The sequence below is a fragment of the Bombus flavifrons genome, chromosome 13 (genome assembly GCF_040668555.2).
Source record: "Bombus flavifrons isolate JBK064 chromosome 13, iyBomFlav1_principal, whole genome shotgun sequence".
NCBI classification, from domain to species: Eukaryota; Metazoa; Arthropoda; class Insecta; order Hymenoptera; family Apidae; genus Bombus; species Bombus flavifrons.
Window position 1 is genome coordinate 5,619,585 of NC_138454.1, and position 14,999 is coordinate 5,634,583.

Consider the following 14,999-nt stretch of genomic DNA (forward strand, 5'->3'; position numbering starts at 1 on the left):
TGGATTAATAATAGCAAAAATGTACTACATAACATGGAATTGCTTCTGTAAGAAAGTAATAAATCAATAAATATAAAAATATTCTATTACTTTTAAAGACCAGCCATTTTCACTGGTTTTGGTAGAAATAGCTTCGTGTTAACTATCGGTAGTTCTAGTGTTAATCGGTTGGAAAATTCAGGAGAAAATTTCATTGTCATTCGCGAAATATATCGAATGAACGAGACCACGAAACGACAGCTAAATATCGGAAAATCCAGCTGTACAAATGCGCAGATTAATTAAAACCGTGGCTGCAAAATGTAAAATAGTCGCGAAGATTGATTTTGCAAAGGCGAAGATTGGTGAAACGGTACTCTCAAAGAGTACGTTTACTCAAAAGCGGTATTTTCTAAAGACCTCGTGCTCTTAGGCGTTGAACGAGCTTCGAAGAAGGCCACGAGAAAACAGAAGATAATGCGTGTTGCAAAAGAATCGATTACCTCATCTGCGAAACTTCTTCCTTGTCTGCCGTATAATTAAATTCGTGTCCACGTACCTCGAGTATTTGACCTAAAAAAAAGAAGATAAAAATTCTTTTTATTCGATATTACGATAGCCTTCCTATCGTCATAGTCGTTCTATCGAACTTTCGTAAAACGATGGAATAACGTGCATGTAAAGCTAATATTTAGCTTTGTAATATTGGCTTGGCAACTAAGAGATTGCGGATTTGTCATTAGGTGGCATCGAAAAAATCAGCTACCACTTAGTTGCCAACCCAATAGATTTAAAAATAAATACACGGTGGTTGGTAACTGGTGGTAAAAGCGGAAAGGGGGTGATTCTACGCGAAAAAAGAAGTCGGAAATATAGAATAAAAATTTTTCGTTTGAGGCTTTGTTTTCGAGAAAATCGACTTTGAATTTTCGTTCGGTACGCGTGCACTTTATCACGTCTCGTTATAACGGATCTCACTGTAGATCGTTGTCTCGATTGACGTTATTTTTTTAAATTTTAAATTTTTATTCTATATTTTCGACTTCTTTTTTCGCGTAGAATCACCCCCTTTCCGCTTGTACCACCAGTTACAACCACCCTGTATATCGCCGCTTGACGACAAATATTCGCATACCAATAGCTTCTATATGAACATCGTCAGATTCGTTGCAAAATCCTACCAATACAGTCGCGCCTCGTTAAAATGCCGACGAAATTTCAGAAGATCTCGTATAAAGCGCATAATAGACGCATACACGAAATGTTTCTACAGGTGTCGGAATATTTTCGCGAACCACGGTATATCGCGGCCGGTACTTCAGAAATTCCGCTTTATTAGAAACGATCGCCTAGATATAGGGTTTTCGTCCGTGCTATAGGAACTAAGTCCTACAGTGTGCCATATACCGAAGCTATTAATCAACGTGAACTATGGACTCGGAAATGCGTGTAACTTGGTCTATAGATAACTATGGATAACTATGTGCACGAATAACTGGAATCGCTATAGAACCGCTATAAATACACACGTAAGTTTCTTGGCAATCAGTTTAGCGATAGTCGTGGAAATCCCAGGGTTTGGAGATAAAACGTACGCGAAAGTTTTTGATAAGGATGAATCACGTTAATTTACTTCGAACGATTCGTGCAGTGACGCAATGCAGTGGAATTGGTCGGCTCGTGCGAGTACATTCGATTGGAACAATCCAGCTGCGCAAGATTAAGCGTTTGGATATCAGTGGTCTAATTTAAGTCACTTTGAAGCGGCTGCCTAAATACCGTGTGGTGAGATCAATTATTTACATATTTAGTACACCGATAGACACAAACGAACTGTAGTCCATGCCAACGGTGCTTTCAAACGAAATTAATCGAGGAATCTTGCATCGGTCGCGAATGATTTCAAAAATCGGACAAATTTTAGTATCATACGCATATCTGGCTCTGCTTCAGAGACTTGAAACTTTCCGACTCTCGTATAACATATCGAACAGTTCCACTCGGTCTATCGCTGGAAAATCCGAGATCTCGCGTTGCATGACGCTCCAACACGCCGCTCCAAGAAATAATAAACGTAAAATCCCGTTTATTTCATAGGAGAAAGAAATTCGACGAACTTCATCGAACGTATAGCAAAGTGCGAACGCAGGAAGATGCGAGCGGTGAGGAAAGTAAAGAAAAAAGATAAAATATCGATCGAGTCGTTGGAACTACGGTGCACTTTGCATAATTTTGACATTCCTAAATTAAACATACTCCGACATAATCTCCCCAGGGGACAAGTCCTCTTTTTTCTCTCGGAACAGAAGCGTTAATGGTCTTCCACTTTCCCCGAAGTGCGATTAACCCACGAAACACAGGCTGCATAGTGTTTGGAGTGGCGTGGTCGCGTGTTTAAAAGCTCATCCTATCTGACAATAGGAATTCCAGCTCCTCATTCGTCAAGCCAACCGCATTTTCGTCGCCCAGCCGCAGCAACGTCAGCTTCTAGGAAGCCTTCGAATGTGGAGCATTAAAATTCAACGGGGCATCAAGAATGTAAAGCGTAAGCGACCTTTCCGGCTGGTCGGCCTACAGAGAAAATTCCCTCTCTCTCTCTCTCTCTCACTCTTTTTACACGGTGTTAAAAGTCTGCGAGGGACAGGAGACTCGCGTCCAATAGGCGAGGAGGGGACCAAGCCTTCGTACAAGTTCTCGTCTCTTCCATCTCTACGGATTATCCTGGACTACCGGCCGATGTCCCTCCTCATTTGTCGTCCCTTTATGGCTCGTCAGTGATTCTCCATCGAAACTCGTCCCTCTTCCTTCTTCTGCTGTTCGTTCCACGATTTACGCGGCTCCATAATAGTAATCCTTTTGTGTCGTAAAGGTAAGATGATTTTTCAGGATCCGTTCTGGTTACGTGGCTTAACACGTTCACTGTATGGATTCGATTTTCGTTTATAATATGCCGACGAATAATTCTCATAGAACAGTTTCATAGAAGAATTCGTGTACAGTATATTCGAGTGGAATATCGTTTTATATGATAGCAGAGCGTTGTATCAGGTTGTCCGAAAAGTTTAACACGTTGACTGCCGCGCGTGTTTTCAATGAAATCTCCTTCAGGCTACGAGTGTGGTATAGATTTGATGGCGTTTTATACCATCACAATTAGAAAAGGAATCAAATGGCATCGAACAATTGGCGTTCAATTCTTTCTGGGAATTTCTGTTGTAAACGATTCGACGGTTTACAAAATTGCAACAAGGAAGGATGCAAATATTAGAAGATTTGGAGAATTATTAGCTGCAAAATTGTCTGAAAATATAAAAAGTCCTTGTCTTCGACAGACACGGGAGAAATTGAAGAAAATAACAACTTATTGTCCAAATTGTCCCGACCAACCTCAGCTTTGTATAGAATACTTTAAAGTTTTACGTTCTAAATAATTTTCTTAATAAACCATTTTCGTATTACTTTTATAGCAATTCAATAGTTTTATTACTTCCTGTGGAATATCTTTTCAAATACCTACGACGATCCTTAGCGAGTAGTCAAATAAGCGTCACACGAATACGGGTGACGCGGCAGTCAACGTGTTAAGGTGATGAACAACAATTTCTGTTTTATATTACTTTATTGAATTAAGTATGATCTATTTCGTTCTATTTCTATCATTATGTTCGTGCATAATTCAATAAACTAATATAAAACAAAAGACATTCTGCGTCTATTATTTCCTTATAAAACGAAAGAAACTTTCCGGACAACCTAATACTTGCGAATAACAACAACGCGTGACGAATACCTTCCTTAGGTCTTTCGATTTTGTCTCTTACAAATTCGCGATTTTTAATTCAACTTGCAAACATTACATTTGTACAGATACAATCAGTTACTATAATAAGCACTTTACTCCGTTTCGCTTTACTTTTAAACAGAAAGCGTTTAATCTTACGTTTTAAACTTCCCGTAGATGCATAAAGATTCGCAATGCGCGCACAACGTAAAAGCAGGTACCGTGCTGGCTGCTTGACCATTCGTATTGAACGTGTCAGTCACGAAAGGAACGTACGCCGCTCTCTACTTTTCACCGTCTCTAAAAACACTTCGATAACGAGTCGTGACACAGTGTTGATCGGTCGTCAAACTTATATTAATAGGTAAAACTTTGTTCAAGTGAAACCGTACCATATACACACGATCAGATCGCACGAACTTGTAACGTGGTGCTTTTCGCTAGTTTTTACTTCGATCGCGAGTCGGTTGCGCTTTCGGATATTTAGACGATGGACAACGAAATTTCGTCGTAGATAAGCGGATCGAATATGTTAGGCTGGCGAATCGTGATTCAAGTTTATGCAAAGTGGTCACGCGAAATAGTAATCTGGCTGGTGAACTCGGCCGCGTTATATAGGCGTTTTATACATCCGAGCAAATCCGAGAAGAGCAACGCACGGCGCACAATTTTTCGGCGATCGAACGCTCGGTGAAAGTAGTCGAAAACGTTTCCACTGTGAGCAGAGTGTGCGTGGCTGGACGCGAATTCGTGCAAACCGGTCACGCGAGCCGATAACGCGTTTGCTGGACACGCGCCGGATAAAAATTCAACGGCCAGGCGTAAAGTGCAACGCGCGATTACAACATTTACTGGCGTAATAATAAAAGCGTGCGTGAGTCGGTTACGTGGAGTGCGTTATCGCATAATACCGTTGGCCTGTTAATAGACTTAATCAAGAGTAATAGACCGTGCGTCTACCTATTAATAGAGCAACCGTTATGGCGTGTGCCGCGATCCACGATAATCCGATGACGTAGATCGTAGACTTCATGTACATCGTCTATTCCTCGTATCTCTTCTCGGTTTCCTCTTTTCGATTTTCTATTTCAACGTTGACTGTTGGATCAAAGTTGCGTGGGCTGGCTACGCGACCGAATACTTTTTCCTTAAAAATTTTCAATTTCTCGACGCCACTTGGAGAGCATTGGGTGGGTGGGTGACGGCGATCTGGCGTCATCGGTAGACGCTTTAACACTTTGACTTTGATGGAGTAACTGACCCGAAACCAAACTCAACTAAACCCATCTAATTTCCTTTTGCTAGAAACACACACATTACCTGCCAACTATCAACTTACACAATTCTATTCACGAGTTCGCTACTATGATAATTACTTGTACCTGACAGTGGAATTGACGCGGGGCCATGAAGGGTCATCGACTAAGCAGCAAAATTAGAATAAGCAAAAAAATGCACCGCTGCAAATCCATAAAATTTCTATAAAAAGTTACGACTCGATCATTTCGATTACTCCGGTAGTTTTGGTATTAAATAATTCGTTTTATTTAACACATCGTCGACCGGCAATTTTGCTGAGAATTTATCTCATGTCACCGGCTATTATTTCGTAATTGGATGTGCAGGTAAAACGATATAAATAAACTTTAATAAATTATTGAGATATGTGTAATTTTGTGTGCTACACACACACGTAGTGACACACGTATGTGAGTACGAATGTATGGAAGTACGCGTGTGCACAGCGTCTCGAAAAACAGATGAATGCAACTGCTCCGTTCGTACTGAGACAAAGAGAGTGCTAAGACGCGTGCAAATGTATATCGACGAAGATACTGTAAATCACATATTAACACTTTACCGACCGATAACCGACTAATCGGTTTTTTGTCGCCGACGCTTACCGACTGATAGCCTATTAATCAGCTTTTTGTCGCCGACGATCTTTCTCATTATTTGAGCAGTAATTTGTTATTTAGTACCAAGGTACCTCTGCTCAGTTGCATCAGTTGCGTTGCTTTGCAAGCTCCCGCAGTTTTATACCAATTTGAAAAACGTACAGTTCGCCATGAACAAAAAGAATAGTATTGGAAAGTCTAAACCGAAACAGAGCCGGCGCCAGGGAGAATCTGAGCCTGAGATGCCGGTCGGACGTGCGTATGCTGTTGAATCGCTAACGGTTGGTAAAGTGTGCCGAAATCACACGTTTCGCTCAGGACGCCACGAGAGTATTTTTATTATTCAAAGCATATAATGGCAAAATGATAATAAATTGATGATGTAAGACAACATTCTTCCCAATGGACCGTTTATCTTATTGGTGGTCACGGGTGACCACCGTGGCGCCTTGGTAACAGTTGATAGCGACATATTATAACAAGGCTTCGTTTATTTCAACAAACCATTCGCATTCGTTGTTTCGTCGTAAGCAAAACGTGCAGAATATATCGTTGAAACGTGTGGAAGATATTAGTAAACAGTGTTTGCTCATTCTATATATAATAGTAAGGTATGCACACTTCTAACTTCAATTACATGATTATAAAGCAGCATTTACGATTATTTTCTAAGGTGTGTTTATAATAATATTCGTAGATCAGCCCTCGAAGATATGGATGCAAACACAGTGCACCGTTAGATGCAAGATTTGTTCTCATTTTTTTTTATTGATGTTCTAATAAAAATGTTTAATCGTTCAATAGAGTAATATATATATATATATATATTATATATATATATATATAATATATATATTATATATATACTATACTCTATATAATATATATATATATATATAATATAGAGTATAGTAAGAAGTTCAAGAGCTCCGGTCACCAATGACCACTGTAGCGTCACAGGAGAAACCGTGTCGGGTCATATTTGACCAACGCAGCAGTCAAAGTGTTAAGGCGACTTTATGCTTTTACATATTCAACGAACATCGGCGGATGATTCATCCGCTGCAAATATAAAAGATGGGCGAGTATCTCTATCTATACCAGTTCAATTCATTTCAATAGTTCTTAAAATATCGATGACTGAAAGAACGAGCATCAGAATCGAACGAATAAGCTTAGTCCTCGGGGAAGAATGTCGTCTGCAGTTGTTTTCTTGTGCAAGCTCAGACTCGCCACTGCCGCTTCATGAATCTGCCAATGAGTCATCCGTCTAATTCATCGAAAGTAGACACTGGCTCTAACTTGTTCGCTGGTCGCTTTCGACCACATGCAGATCCATACGATCTTATCAACTCTAATTACGATCCTCTGTCTTCGTTGATCAATTATTCATCGCGAATGGCATAATTTAAGAATGATTCGCGGGGGATCAGACGACCAAAAATGGCTCGTCTCGCGTCTCTTTCGATACAACCGCGGCGTTGGCTGGAATGCAACATTGTTGCGTCACCACGAGAATGTCTTTCGCCTTGCAATCTCCCGATTATCCTGCGCGTGAATTACACTTCGACGACTATATCGTCGACTTAAGACGATTCAGACGATTCAAGAAAAGCTAGTTTGTAGTTTACGACTTCCTAAGGAGATAGGAATGACGGGAAAAAAAGAAGAATACCGGGGATATTTATGATAAATATTCCCATCTAAACGGTAGTAATCTGGATATGACCATAAAACTTGGATATTAAAGCTATTAGAATTATTAGAATTGGATGTTAGACGTTAGAATGGTTGGATATTAAATGGGTCACGCGAGTTGCAGTTTCTCTGAAATATGCATCTAAGGCACTTAAGCGTAGCTGGTATGTTTATGGAGAATCGAATGCTTTTAGGAATACAGCAGGAAACTATAAAAGAGGCAGAAGCTTGTTCCTACAGTTCCAATTCCGTAGTTAACATTCACTGTTCAAGCATTTAATGTTCAAATACGAGAAGCTTGGAATCTTCAAACGAATATAAGTACTTTGGTACTCGAAGACCTGACCAGAAGTCAGGTACTTAAGAATCGAGAATTTACGTACTCTCGACAATATATGGTAATGAAGTTATGAGACCGATCAGACGTCGAACGTTACATGCTTCGAGTATTAAAAATGGTCACTCGAGACATCATGCAAGTGATGTCATACGATGACGTTCGAGTCGTATGATATCAACTTGAAATTGCTTCTTTCTCTGTGACACATTTAAAAAATTGTTGCGTAACGTATCATCTTAAAGACAGGTTCTACGAACCTGCTATTCAAGCTACTTCTACTAAATTGTTCAAAATAATTACAGCATCTTATATGTCGTGGTCGTTGTGGTCGTCGTACATGTACAATGTTCATATATCGTATTCATGGATAAAAAAATCATTGAAAAAAAAGAAAGAAAAAGGTGAACTTGATCGGTTAGGTTTCTCACAGGCTCATACATATAAGACACGCATTCTACGTTAGCCTACAGCTGCATCAATCTCGATTGCATCTTGCGTCTCAACTCTTGAATTTACTACCTAACACACAGCCGTATATAGCCTCCGCCAGCTGTACTTGCATTCTACCAAAGCACGATCAAACGGACTCAAATTCAATAGCCCGATAGCCCATCAAACACCCGGATACTAAGTATCGAAATAACCACTCAACCAGAATACCAAAACCGCTTACTGGCGAGATAGCAGACGCGATACGCCATAGGCATCTCGTTGTATCGTGTACTTACACGAGCAGCCAGCAGTCTAATCTACAAGCGAGCATCGAACGAAGCAAACAAGTATCTAAAGTCAACTTTTTCGAGGCACAAGCTGCTCCTTGGAAAAACAGGCTTGCTAAAAAAACTTCTTTTCGACGCCACCGATCGTTTGTGGCATGCTGTCGCCCGTGAGTCATCAGTTTCTCCACGCGAACCGCATTATATACCCGTCGTTCTACCTTAGTCAAACATCCGGCCGGCTCTTCTCCTCTTTTATCCACTGTTCAGACGATGACCTCACTGGTATACCAAAGCACCGTCCTCGCTCCTCGCCCAAGCAACAACGACCAAATTCTTTTATATTTCACGTTGCTGGAAGATGTCGCCGATTCTCCTCCGCTGTTTCTTCGTGCTGCTGTTTGTTGGTTGGCGTTTCTCCGTGTTTCTCGAGTGAGTTACCGCTCGTTGTCTGAGGCTTCTTCCTGCAACAGATGCTGGTTGCTATCGTTCCGTGTTCCTCGAAACCGCTGCTGGTTGTTACCCAAGGTTCGTCCGTGTGTATCGAAAAAGATGCTGGTTGCTGTGCGATATCGCTGCATGTTTCTCGAAACCGCTGCTGGTTGTTGGCCAAGGTTTCTTCATGTTTGTTGAAAAAGTTTCTACTCGTTGTATTCCATGTTCGCCGAGAAAGTAGCTGGCTGTTGCCCAATCTTCCTCGTATCTCCTATCGTTTCTTTTATCAGTAACAAAAATTGCTTCCACCGCCATTCAGCGAGATAAGGATGAAAGAAAAGTAGAAATCGAGCGGTAACATATGGCGACGAAAACAAATTTGTACAGTTCGTCGGCTATTTCACAACGCGTTTGCGTATAAACAATTCGTTCCTCGTAAAGGAACAATTGTCGGAAGCCGAACGGAAACCAAACGTTACTCCGATTATGTCGCTCTATTATCTCGATCAGTTTCTTCGAACAAAACGTTTCTGCGCTTGTACAAAGAATATTTGTTGGCGATCGTGCGAAACATGGTGCAACAAGCAGGCAACAAAAAGACCCCGGTTATCCTCTCGATGAGGATGCGGCTTTTAACGATGACTCTAACACCGTCGTTGCGGTTTGCAGAAAAACGATGCCATCATCGGCCACGCAGCCGGTTTACATCAACCCCCAAAAATAACGCGCGGCCCGTTAAAAGGATAGCAGAACGAAGCTATATAACAAGCGGCGTGGATCGTCGGCCAAACTAGGGACGAGCGCGTCTCGGTTGATCACCACAGCCAGACCAAAATGGAATTACGGCCTGAAAGCAGCCCTGCTACGCTGTACGTCCCACGTAGCAATGCGCTGTGTGCTCGTGCCAGTCAAAGGGGAGTAAAAACACGCGGCGTATTCCGCTCGAACACGGAAGCTTTCTCTGCTAGCGAAACCGTGAGGAATTTAGGTTAGAACCGAGGGAACCGCGTCGCGCAATTTTCCACATCCTTGTAAACCAATTCAGATTTCATCGACTAGATACAACTTTTAACCAGCTTCTGACAAACTACGAATTTCATCGACTTGACAGCATTTTCATCGACGTTCTATAAAAATTCCAATTCCACTTATCCGCGAATTTGAGAAACTCCGCCTCTACCCTAACGATTATCAAACATTGTTGAGATTTGTGGACAGCCGAAGGATCTCTGCGATGGAAGAATTTCCACGCTGATAGAAGAGAGTTAAAGGACGCGGTTTGACGATGAGACACGCGGAGAATTCGGTAACAAAGGACGGTGGCTTGAGTTGAAAAGGGAAGGGAATGCACTTGTACGACGAGTGCATCCACGCGGCTACACCGGTCCGAGAGACAAAAGCTTCTCGAGCCAGTGATTACGGTCGAAGCTCGGTATACCGGCAAAACACTTCAGATCTTTCGATTCTCCGTGAAACGAGGCAGGAAAGAACGGCTTAATTCGCGGCACGTTCATAAGTGTACGGTACGAAGGATAATTGAATTATCCCTAACGCGATTAGTCCGTCCGCGACGCGAGTTTCCGCGTTCCCGTTGGCAACTCACGGAATCGTCCGGCTACGACTGGACAACACGGACAATTTGCAACGACGTATGTAATTCAGGTACCACGACGCAGACCAGCTTCTGCTTCCATTTTGTAGCTTGGTTTCCCGAGTGATGTAAGAAACACTTTACTCGCAATATTTCTCTGCAGGAATTTCACGGAGTTTTTAAAATTCCATCCTCCATACGGACACCCAAACGACGACGAATATTGAGAATTAAATGGATTCGATGGATGAGGCGAACAATGAGATTTAGAATTATCGGTAATTTCCTTCGGAAGACTATTCGACCCTTTGCACTCTGATGTCGAGTGCGACTCGACATCGGTTTCAATCTCAGCAGCTCCTTCGTCGAGTCCCACCTTTGTTCTGTGATACGTGCGAAAGAAAAGCAGGATCGTATCCTGGAAATTGTTTCAAGATGTCATACACTTAAAAATTGGAGAATAAAACTGGTATTTAACACTAGAACTACCACACCAGTCAAATTCACTGGTTTTACAATTTTATTTTAAAATTCCTACTTCATGTTATATTTTTCTCCCGCGATGATGTAATGACATTCGCAACGATAACTAAAAGGATAATATAATGAATTTTATTTTGCTTTTTATGTGTTCAAACTGAAAATAATTTTGTATCGAGGCTACTTATACCAATAGCAGTCAAAATGGCCGGTACTTGTCAAAGTGTAAAAGGGTCCTGCAATCTGTTTATCGAACCCCGATTAACCAGTTTCCTTGTTTTTTACAACTTCCCACGCGTTTTTAAAATTTTCCAAAAATAAAATAAAATAAATAAATAAAATAAAAATACCAAAAATGTACTGCATAACATGGAATTGCTTCTGTAAGAAAATAATAAATCAATAAATATACAAATATTCTATTATTACGTATTTTTTAAAGACCAGTCATTTTCACTGGTTTTGATAAAAATAGCTTCCTGTTATCTATCGATAGTTCTTTCTTCCTTTATTTATTTAAATTGTCTTATTTTTTAGTTAAAGAAAATTTCAAATAAAACACTTAAAAGCGGTAAAAACGAAATTGAAATAAAATTCCAAGTGCAAAGGGTTAATAATGCTATTATGAAATAGCATGTAGCGGCATAGCTGAAAATTCCAATAGCTTCAAGGAGACAGACGCTGAAGGGCGTCTACTTTATTTCATTTAAATTGATTTTAAATATTTCGTTCAAATAAAATTCTGAATACTATTGAAATAATTAAAAAAATACTACAGATCCGGCGATGAGTCACCAAGACGAAATTTGAGTAGCGAAACAAAAAAGAAGAAGAGAAGGGCTTTAGTTCGGGAACACCTACCTCGATGAGCTGAAAACCACCCAAATCTCGTGCATCAACCTATAACCTTTTTTTAACGACCAAGAAAGAGGATACGTTGTCCGTGTACGTATTTTCTCCAGTCAACACCCCGAGTCTTGGACACGATAATACGCACGCTTACCAGATTCACTCTAAGTCCGAGTGTGTAACACGATGTACCTCCATCGAGGGAAAGTCTAGCCAAGTAACGAGCCTCTGGTGTTAGATTACACAGCAGAGTCCAGTGATCGTCAAACTGAAGCCGGAGGGTGGTTTTCGATTTTCTAACCAACGTAGACGTATCCATAAAAATAACTGATAGATCTATCCACAAAAATAGCTAACGAAGGTCTTTCCATAGAATTAATTTACACGCTCGGTTATCGTCAAACCAACGGCTGGCTATCCGATTTTCTAACTAACGTAAATCTATCGATGAAAATAGCAAGTGAATCTATGTGTAAAATTAGTTTACACAGCGGAGCTCAGTGATCGTCGAAATAAAACGGTGGCTTTCGACTTCCTAACTGTACCACGTAAATCTTTCCAAAAAAAAAAAGAGAAACAAAATAAAAAAGAAAATAACATTCAATGACACGCAGACGTTATCATGCACAGGTATCTGGATAGCTATTGCTGGCTGCTGACTACTATCGTTTCCATTGATCGATTTGTCGATCCGTAGCCAAAGGAGAGCTATCGTGGCACACCGTTAATCCACTCTCGTCCATTTTCCGCCGGTGAATCCAGTTACCTCGTGACGGATCTCTTTAAATCGCGCCAACAGATCGCAGCGAAAGAACAGAGGGAACCGCTGCGGCTGGAAACACGTGGAAATGCTTGTGGTTGATCGAATCGTTCTTTATTTTGGCAATGCTACAGGCGACGATTTTCTGATTTTTCGATATAAACGTTGGATCTGCCTGATGGGATAATTTTCTTCCGTTTAGCGTTACAGTGAACACCGCAGATTCATTCAGCTATTTTGCTACTGCTAATCTGTATTCGCATCATGCACGTTCGCTTATTTGATAAGATAGGTAAATTACGAAACTGATTACTCAATGTCGTATTCTACATGGTGCCGCTTTTACACGATATGTAAATTATCGTTCAATTAGGATGAAGTAATTCGAAGTAATGTAAAGCGTAGATAACAAGTTATATGTACGTGAACATGGATCTTAGCATAAGATATCGCTCAATGTATTGTAATACACTTCAAATTTACGGACTTGTGGCATAGAAACTCCTACGCGTTCGACGGTTTAGCATTTTCCACAATCCACTCCAACCCGGTGTAGTTGATCAGAAAACCCATTTGCATCCACGTTGTACGCGAAACCTTGTGCGTTTAAATTTCGAGAAATTTTCCGATAGCCAAAAACAAAACTACACTAATCAACGTACTTTGAAGGTTCCTACGTACTCGGAAATTCTACAATTCGTTTACCTTTAGTTTACCTTTAGATCTTAGCATAAGATATCGCTCAATGTATTGCAATATCCTTCAAATTTACGGACTTGTGGCATAGAAACTCCTACGCGTTCAACGGTTTAGCATTTTCCACAATCCACTCCAACCCGGTGTAGTTGATCAGAAAACCCATTTGCATCCACGTTGTACGCGAAACCTTGTGCGTTTAAATTTCGAGAAATTTTCCGATAGCCAAAAACAAAACTATACTAATCAACGTATTTTAAAGATTCCTACGTATTGGGAAATTCTACAATTCGTTTGCCGGCACAACAACTCGCAACGTAACAGGGTCAATCGAACGGGCAGGTTTCTCAATCGTAGCGATTTTCAGCCACGCCCAGTGCGAGGCGTAATCGCGAACAAAATCATGTGTCGTGGCACGAGACTAACGGTCAGATATTACGAGAGAACCGTGCAATTTCCACGCGGTTATGTTCATCTGCAGTTTATCTCGCGATGCACGCGAGCCTCGCGGACAAGAATGCGCTTATTGCTCTTGCAGTCGGATAGAAAACGTTCGGGATGAATGCAAAGCGGTACGTGACATCCGCGCAATCGCTCCAGGATCGTTTCATCTACTATGAATAACCGCGATCTGATATATCTCGCGATCCTCGTAGAATTTTCAGGGTTCGATGTCGTAAGACAAAGCACGCACGAGTCTAACCGTCGACCGATATCGTGAAATTGTAAGCAACCACGATAGCTCGAGTTATACAAGGACACGCGAAAGTATTCGAATGCTTGTATTGGGTTGGCAACTAAGTGATTGCGGATTTTGTCAATACCACCTAATGACAAAATCCGCAATCACTTAGTTGCCAACTCAATAGAAATCTTTAACAAACGTATTATTCATTTGTTCCTTTAATTCGCTTATTATCAGTTTCGCGGCAAAGGAAGATCATTTTGGCGAAAAAGAAAATACGATGCAGGGAAGATAGTGAAAGATAGATAAACTAATAAGATAATAAAACGAAATAAGAAACAACAATCAGGGAGATAAGGTAAGGTATACAATTGAGAATGAAGACAGAAAAGTTATTAAATCTATGTTCAGGAGGATCTTAGAGATTCCACAGGTTGATTATTGTAATTTTTTTTTTTATTTGGAAGTAATTTATAATCAATTCTCATTGAGAATTATAAGTAAATTATTCTGGCGTGATACTATAACATGAATAATAAATGATTATCGTATGTTTGATTCTAGCTGAGTCTAAGATTATTGTAATGTGTCAACTTTGAGATAAGCGATGTTAGTGAAATTCATCGTTGTATCGAACCAGATTTACTGGCGGTGCGATGCTCGTTAGATTGCGGATTTTTTATTTGTACTTTTATCGACACGAGGAAAAAGAAGTTAAAGAGACATTCGTTTCATTTTTATTTCAAAATTGCAAGGTAAATTGTAAAAGTTTCACCACGCGACTTCGGCTCCGCAGCGAACGAATGAAACGCTCTAATTCCAAGTAACTTGACTCTAAGTTCTATAACTCACCTACGAATACGACTTAATAATTAACTTAATTTAAACATGCGAATCAAGGGTTGAATCTTCGCGATCCGTGTGGCAACGGTAAGTAAACGTGCTATGTGTTGCTGTAATATCTGCTTCGCGCAAGCAGAAATACTGTCCAAGATAAAGACCGCTGGTCGTAAGCTCGCGTTAAGGTGATTCGTCACGCTTGCAAGACGTAGAAACGGTTTTGATAAACTGTGTCCTGCTTGAGCAATAAA

The 14,999-nt window shown here is 40.6% G+C and overlaps 1 protein-coding gene across 4 annotated transcripts in view; it reads right to left on the reverse strand.

Moving 5' to 3' along the window:
• LOC138186424 (dystroglycan 1) overlaps positions 1-14,999 on the reverse strand; it is a 109,409-nt gene that overhangs the window by 63,398 nt on the left and 31,012 nt on the right. For 2 of the 4 annotated variants that reach the window (XM_069126302.1, XM_069126306.1), the window contains exon 2: positions 539-552. The exons of 1 other annotated variant lie outside the window; for it this stretch is intronic. The gene's annotated coding sequence lies outside the window, so the exon portion shown is untranslated. Of the gene's footprint in view, positions 1-482; positions 506-538; positions 553-14,999 lie in introns of those variants that run through there. One more of the 4 variants, XM_069126303.1, reaches the window with a different exon arrangement.